Source organism: Protopterus annectens, chromosome 2.part0, assembly GCF_019279795.1.
Source record: "Protopterus annectens isolate FY-2018-M chromosome 2.part0, PAN1.0, whole genome shotgun sequence".
Taxonomy (NCBI): Eukaryota; Metazoa; Chordata; order Ceratodontiformes; family Protopteridae; genus Protopterus; species Protopterus annectens.
In genome coordinates this window covers 236,796,145-236,803,894 of record NC_056728.1, presented here as the reverse complement: position 1 = coordinate 236,803,894, position 7,750 = coordinate 236,796,145, and the positions used below count along the sequence as shown (strand labels likewise).

The window sequence follows — 7,750 nt, the reverse complement described above, 5'->3', positions numbered from 1 at the left end:
TAGGTAGAAGGTAGGTAGTGGCTAAAGTGTGTTTAGTGGGAGAGTTGTGCCAGCAGAGAATTCCAAGTATCTCATGTGTTTTCTTAATACTATTTTGAATATGAAGGTCAAACTTGAGATGTTCATCGATGGTGACACCTAGTAGTTTTGTACGGGGAACAAATTCAATAATTGTGTTGTTCTGTGAGAGAATAGTAAACTGGCTTGTATTTAGGGAGTGAGTTTTGGGGGTGAAAAGTGGAAGTTTAGTTTTGGAGTGGTCAATTAGCATTTGATTACTGATAAGCCAGCATTCCATAGGCATAAAACCAGATTGGGTGATTTGTTGAAGATGTGATACACAGATGAACAGATGACTGAGTCATCAGCATATTGTATGAGCGTACTCTGTTGGGAGGAGGTATGTAGGTCATTTCTAAAAATATTGAATAAGAGGGAGTCAAGGATAGAGCCTTGGGAATCTCCAGTAGAGGTGTTCTGGAATGAGGAGAGGGAGTCTAGCCATTTAACTGGCTGCTATCTATTTGACAGGTAACTAGTGAACCACCTGGTGGAAGGAGGGGATACTCCTAGGTCATTGAACTTTTGTATAAGTAGATGATAAGGCGTAGTGTTGAAAGCCTTAGAGAGGTCGAGGAACAATGAGGAGACAAGTTTGCCAGAGTCGCGTGCTTTGCTTACTGTGTCAGTGAAGGATAATAGAGCTGTATTAGTGCTGTGATCTGGTTTAAAGCCATGATGTACAGAAGTAAGGAGTTGATTCTTAAGGAGGTAGTGGAGTAGTTGTGAGTGGATACATTTATCCAGGAGTTTAGAGACAGGTGACAATAGGGCAATAGATCAGTAGTTGGACATTTCAATGGAGTCACCACCTTTGTGTAATGGTATAATAAATTATTTTTTCCAGGGTGTTGGGACATAAAAAACTAACATAGCTCTGTTAATGAGTATGGAAATGAGATATGCAATGGCTTCTACTGTCATTTTGAGATGTTCTACAGAAAGGTTATCTGGACAGTTAGAGCAGGATTTGAGATTGAGAAGGATCTTCTTAACTGTACATGTAGAGACAGATTGAAGGGAGAAACCTGGTGAAGTTGAGAGAATGAGGAGATGAGGGTGAGACAAGGGGAGCAGGAGGAGGTAGCCTATCTTGGGTTGGGGAGTTGGGATAGTGGTGAGTTAAGTGTAGTGCAGTGAGAACAGATGAAGTTTGGAGCATACCTCTCAATTGTACCAAATTATTGGGTTTTTACTGGTTTTGAGGTCAAAATAATGGGGTGCCATGAGTTTCCAAGTGGCCCCCTTAATTCGTAATTCCCCAGCTATTTTCTTTATTTTTTTTTCTGGCTTTGTTTCGGCTGACGTCATCATGTGCAGAAACATGTGTGATGATGTCAGTGACATGAGCAGCCCGCCAGCCTGTTGGAATTCGGCTGACGGCGGCTCTGAGTGAGTGTGTTTGTTATGTTTATATGATTCAGCACGTGTTCCTGGAGTTATGTCTCACACACTGCAACATCTCCTCCCAGAGAATCGAGAGAGAGGGCTGGGACACACACACGAGTCACTTAATTTAAAATAATTCTATTTAGCTTAGTTTAATTAGGCAGGACTCCACAACCCTGTTCCCAAGCAGCAGAGCAGCAGCAGAACAAGTCTTGTTGGACTCAGAGCTGTGCGGCAGTTATGAAAAAAAATTGCTTCTTCTTCCCCAGGTTTCTCCTGCACCTCCAGCAGGTAAAATAATTAATATACACAAAGATACGAAGAAAATTAATTGTTTTGAGTCATAGACTGGGGAGTGTGTGTGTATTTGTGCTGCAGCTGATTAACTGCTGCAGCCTGTAAGTAAGTCCATTACCACTGTGATACATTTGACCCTGTTATTTATTTGGTCTACTGCCTTTAACTGCTGTAAGTTAAGTATCTGCCTGTAGTTAGACAAAATTAATGTGAACCAACAGCTGAACTACAGGAAGCAACCAGAAAATCAATGCAAAGAATCACGAATTTTGACCTAGGTTTTGTCTTACATCCGACTTCATCAGAACACTATCTGCCTGTAGTTGCCATGCTGTAATTCCATAAACCATTTGCTGGGGCTTGGGGGTCTGTTGTGGCCGATTAACTGCTGTAGCCTGTAGTAAGTCCGTTGTCAATCAGCATGCAGATTTGTACCTCTTTTTCATGGGCCTTTGTCCAGATTTTTGATGTTTCCAGGTTGAGAGGTATGGTTTAGAGTGATATTCCATATACATTCAATGAAGTGATTGTTGAAGTTTGCTATTTGTGTAGAAGTTTTGTCAGGAATACAGTTGGAGTTAGTTTTTTTTACTGGGATTGAGAAGTGATGAAATGGAGGACCAGATTTTTTTAGGATTTTGTTTGTTAGTAGTTTGTAATGTTAGATAGTAGTCTCTTCTATTATAGATTTTTTTGGTCTGGTTACGAAATTGTCTAAACTTTATTCGGTCTGGGGGGATTTGGACATGTGCCAGAGTTTCCAAAGCCTGTTTCTGCTTCTCATTAGTTGTTTAGTTGCTTTGGATAGATAGCCAGGGTGCAAAGTTACTTTTGATTCTCTTTTTGTGTATGGGTGCCAGTTGGTTGAGAATGTCCAGGAAAGTTTTGAAGTGGTTGACTGCTTTGTCTAGAGGGAGTGTTTTGAGGATGGACCAGTTTATGCCTTTTAGTGTGCTGATAAGTGAGTGTTGCTAAAAGTTAGTAATATTTAAAATAGTTTGCTACTGATGATCTTTAAGGGGTGGGAGAATGTTTTAACAGCAAAGGCAGGGAGATGTTGGCTTAAAAGTATCTGGGAGGGTGCCGGCATTAGAACATTTGGTGGGGTCAGAAACTAAAATCCAGCCAAGTATGGAGCACTGACTGTTGTTATTAGTAAATCTAGTGGGGGTGTGATGAGTTGGGTGGTTAGGTAGATTTATGACAGAGGTAGGGAATTTGCAGGTGAGTTTCTGACAGTTGATGTTGACTTTGCCTAAGATAATAGTTTTGTTTTGTCACTACTAGATGAAAATGTGAGCAGTGACAGCAACTAATTACAATAATTACAGTTGCAGACTTCTATAACTCAGCAAATGTATACTAATTCAAATTCTTTTATTCCGTTAATATCTTAAATTAACAATACTAATATTTATGTGTCCCTGATTCTGTTGAGATTTGTCACAGATTCGTTCAGAACTATGCTCAGAAGTGATGGGTAGATGTTTGAAAAAACAACTAATACACACAAGGAAGCATTGTGGATAGTCTCAAAAAACATCTGGCTACTTAGTGAGGGACTGATTATTGCCCAGGCTATTTTCAACAAGACTAAACAAATCCTAGCAGTAAAAGGTATGGTCACTAGTTAAAGATACTTCTGTTGAGTTCTTACCACGAATCCCTCTCAACTGCCCCTGGTTTTGGGTCAAATTTTAGCTCTGTCCCTCTTAATCCCTCCTAAAACAGATGACGTTTGGAAGAAAGGTGGTGAATTATACTTGGTATATAGTGACAATTACTAAGGGTTGTGGACCTCGTTAACTTCAAAACTTGTAAATTATTCACCTTCTCTTATTCTGTCAATGTCGCAAATTAATAATACTAATTTGGTGTTGCTGCGGTAGCGTTGTCACCTCACAGTAAGACGCTGTCCGGTTTGATTCTCAGCTACAGCGTGCGTCTTCTGCGTGGAGACATGCCTGAATGGGCGTACCTTCGTTGAAGGTTGTGCGTCAGAGCTGGTAACTCGGTACGTAAAAATCAACTAGCAATTATTAGCGGACTGGAGTTCCGCTGTGGCGACTCCTAACCGTGAAAAGCAGAAAGACACAGTCCTTGATTTTCCTCTGGATTTGTCCCTGATTGGTTGAGAGTTATGCACGGCCCAGCTTTCTTTGTTGCTTATTCCCACCGCGACATGATCTTGGTGCTACTTGCTTCCAAATATACAAATTATCTTAACACGCAAACAAATGACAACTTATTGCTGTGCTGACAAAACGTATGCTCACAATTACACAACCATATCCGTAACACAGCAAATTAGCCCCAATGACAGTTATGTGGAAGCAGGAAGGAGCACGCTGGTGCTCATGTTTGCCGTTGTACGTCACAACTGATCATGACACTTACTGATTGGCTGAGAGGACGGACATTGCATTCGTTTAAAATTTCCCGCACCGCCCGGTTAAGTTATGTATGGTAATATTTGAAAAGTCGTTGTTTGTGAAATAAGGAAATAAACGGATTTAACAGGTGTGGTCTCGTTTTTAAGTAAGGCAGGTGAGTTGATATAGGGGTTTCATGACTGTTTGGTTAGAAGCAGTAAAATAAATTTCATGTTAACAATCTGATAGGCTGTTTTTTTATGACACGTCTTATGCTGGGAGAGAAAGATTCGTTGAAGTTTGTGTGTACTAATTTTTTATATAGCTGGTAGTAACGTATTGATAAAGTTTATTGATTTAATTTCTTTCTTAATTATTTTGAGTAGCGGTACTACTTATCGACTTCAATTACTGTTATTTCTCTGAGTCATACGTTGTCACGCCCCTTGGTAGGTAAGGATTCCTTGCATTCTCTCCCCTTTTGGGGAAGGGGACAGATAACTGTGATAAACTATTTGTTGTTTACATATTACCATTGTTAAACTCCATATCATTTTTTTCTGGGTAGAGTGGTTTTAAAGTCGGGTAGGTGGCGGTAGTGGTAAAGAGAGAAGAAATAAGTGAATAAAATTGTTATCTTATAAAAATATAAACGTACATGTGACCCTTGCCATCCCACTGATATGTGCAGGTGTCCATGGAAATGTGTAGTACTCTATTTTGTGTAAAAGGTTGGTCCGTGGTGTTGATACATGGCTAGAAGAAGTTATCCTATTTTTATGCATGTGCATCTGTATACACCCAACTGAATCCCCAATGAATTTGCCATCCTGCAAGGTTTCCCACACACAAAAAAAATGTACCAAAAATCATGGATTGAAAATAAATGCTCGAATGTATTATTGAACCCCTTGGGAAGTCATCTTCACCAGACGAACTATACTGACAATATGCCAAGAGTTGACTGAAATTTGAGAACTTATGCTGACAGTGTATGTGTTCATTGTCTTAAGACCGTCCCTTATTGTTCCGCTAATAAAGTGGGGTACGCCCATAAGTATAGTGACCTGTGGAACAGCATTCCCTTCACCATAAAACTGACTTTCTCTTTTATAAAAACGCAAACTACCGTTAAATCACACTATAATCTGCAACTGGTGTTCTTCATATTGTTCACTGCTGCAAGTATTCGTAGCTTTATGGGTTATATCCTGCTTGGGATATGCCAGCCAGCTAGCTTCCAAACCTTCTGGGCATCTTCCATGCACCCAAACTGCCAAACTGTTAATCGGCTTGAGCTGAGCTGACATGTTTGGGCATGAAGCCTTTCATAGCTGTACTGCTGCTGAAGAGTATGGTCTTCTGAGGCTTTCAAGGATCAATGGCCGGCTTGTGCTTTCTTTGGCTAAGCAGATAAGTTTCATTTGGGGTGGGGGACTTCCATTTTTTCTTATAGGATCATTGGAAGTTACTAGGCTTTTGGCCCTGAGGCTGTTATAAGCCTAGCTAAGAGTTTAGCCCATGTTTAGACAAGTCAGCACCCAAAGCACCTGTTCAGCAGGGACACACGTGGAATCCCAGGGGAGTATTTTCTGTTTCCCATACAGTTATCCAGGTTGCGCTTAAAAAGGGATAATGAGGTACTCTGCTTGATGTGGAGAGGGAATCCGTTCCACAGATGGGGGAGTCTCTGGGACACAAATCTATCCTGCCTACAAGTCCTATTGATGTCACCGACCAGGTTGAGGTAGTGCATGTGGGTTGCTCGAGTGGAGCCTGACGTGCAGATGTGCAACAGTCCCATCAAAGTGGGGTCTGAGATTGCTTTTTATGCCAGACAGAGGTCACCTCTGCGAAGTCTGTATGAAACTTGAGTAGAGAGACAGGATTTTTAGCCTGCATGTGTAGGGTAGATGTTTGAGGCCCTGGATTCTCCTGGTGAGGAACCTCTGTGATCTCTCCAGCTGCTGCATGTGGTTTGCGAGGTACATGCCAAAGTGGGTGTTGCACTCGATAATTGGCCTTATATGGGAAGAATACAGGGATGTTATGACCTGTTTGTCCCTGGATGAGATGCCCTTACTTATGAGGTAGTCCATGTAGAAAGCTTTCCATACAGTGGAAGCAACGTGGTGGTCAAAAGTCAGGTTGCTATTAACCTGGCTCAAATCACTCACGACTGATTGTGTGCTTAGGACGTTGTTATTAATTTGATGTGTGGACTGCACTCTCCCCAAAGGGGTTGATGATGCATTTTTTGGCATTCCGCTTGAGGCCATGTTTCTGTCACAAGTCATTTGTTTGGGTGAGACCCTCTTGGAGGATGTCCACATCACTTGTGGAATTGATGACCGTGCCCAACTTGTACTCATCTGCAAACTCGGTTAGTCATAGCCCACTGGTTTTGGCCTGCACCTTAAGAGAATTACATCCTGAATAAGAGGCCCCAAAACAGGTTCCTGGGGTATGCCACTTGGTACAGGTCTACTGCTTGAGGTGGCTTCCCCCATTTTGATTAGGTGGTCTACTGTTTGAGGTGGCTTCCCCTATTTTGATTAGGTGGGTTCAATCAGTGAGCCAGTTTGCTACCCATCTGGTAACATATAGATTGATGCCTAGGTGAGAGAGTTTATTCCCCACTCCAGCATAATATATAGTTTTGAAGGCTTTGGCCAGGTCAAGGTAGGTGGTGTGCACGATCTTTCCCTTGTCCTTGGCTTTGGTGACTGTCTCAAAGAAGTTGACGATAATTACCAGACGCGACCTCCCCTTAACAAAGCCAAACTGTATGGGGTCGAGTGTTTGGAGGTTGCCAATGTCCCTGTTAATGAGGTCCACGATAATCCATTCCATGGCCTTGCATATCAAGCTAGTTAGGCCGATGGGTCTATAATTTCACAGATTGGTGGACGCTCAACCTTTGTGTAAAGGGATGACAGTGGCTGTCCTCTACTTGGCTGGGACAAAGCCGGTACACTGGCTTTGGTTGAATAGGGTGCCTAATGGTGCTGCAAGTTCATGTAGGATGCAGCTTGGGATGTTATTGGGTCCCATGGAGGCTGTATATTTTGCCTTTGAGAGGGTAGTGATGACCTGTTCCCTAGAGATAAGGGGGAGGGGAGCAGGTACTGGGGATGTCCTGATTTACTGATGGGGAGGGCAGAGGGGTGAATTTTTTGCTGGATCTGTCAGCCAGTAGATTGGCTATAGTTACAACATCTGTGTATGTGGTATCCTTGACCACCAGTTCTGAACAGATCTGGGTGCTTCCTTTGAGACTGTGGACATATGTGAAGAAGGCCTTATGATTGTCTGTAGTAGATGTGGCCAATTTGGACTCTGGGTTTGCTTTAGAAGATTTCACTAGTGCTCTTATTTGCTTGTTCAGGCTAAGGTGAGATTGCTTCCAATTGGGCACCTGCTCTTTCCTGGTCCTTGACAGCAATTTTTTCCTTTTGTTATATAGTTTATTTATTGCAGATGTCCACCAGACAGGTTTACTCCTCCTTGCAGAGGATGATTTTGTCCTGTCAGGTGTTCCTGATTTCATGCATCTATATAAATGCTCGTATGTGTGTGTTTGGTGTTTTTTTGGATATTGGTGCCAGTTCCTACAGAAGGGGAGGGGTCTG

General features: G+C 42.1%; 1 protein-coding gene across 3 annotated transcripts in view; it reads left to right on the top strand.

The window, feature by feature from the left end:
* Positions 1-4,082: 4,082 nt before the first annotated feature.
* The window catches only part of LOC122793038, a 1,023,021-nt gene continuing 1,019,353 nt past the window's right edge, over positions 4,083-7,750 (top strand). Inside the window, exon 1 of one of the 3 annotated variants that reach the window (XM_044060702.1) lies at positions 4,083-4,293. The gene's annotated coding sequence lies outside the window, so the exon portion shown is untranslated. Of the gene's footprint in view, positions 4,294-4,409; positions 4,568-7,750 lie in introns of those variants that run through there. The other 2 variants (XM_044060700.1, XM_044060701.1) reach the window with 2 other exon arrangements.